Source organism: Pagrus pagrus, assembly GCF_965226575.1.
Source record: "Pagrus pagrus genome assembly, chromosome: 5".
NCBI lineage: Eukaryota > Metazoa > Chordata > Actinopteri > Spariformes > Sparidae > Pagrus > Pagrus pagrus.
This window is the reverse complement of record NC_140189.1, coordinates 8320450-8320888: the sequence shown is the minus strand read 5'-3', so window position 1 is coordinate 8320888 and position 439 is coordinate 8320450.

The window sequence follows — 439 nt, the reverse complement described above, 5'->3', positions numbered from 1 at the left end:
GAGCCTCGGCAAGGGGGGGGCGGCAGACGGGGCGCGTGTGCGTTACCTTCATGTTTGGATACCTGAGACTTGGATCAGCTGTCGCGAGAGCTGCCGAGATACCGTCCGCCGTTTGTCTGTCTGTCAACCTGTCTGTGTGATAATGACTATCAATAATCATGATAGTAATACTAATAGTCTGATCATTAATGAATGCTTTATTTAATTTTATTGATCCTCACTGGGGAAAGTCAGCTGTTACAGCAGCGGCTGAAACAGGGCAGAAGCATACCCAATAAAATAATAAATAACATAAAATAATAAAATAGGCTACTGAATGAAAATAGGATCAAATAAAAAAATAAAGACCATATAAACTCTATAAACTGTCTACATACAACTGCACCCATGAATGTAATACACACAGTGTGCACTAATACACTCAACAGTATATAAAGAC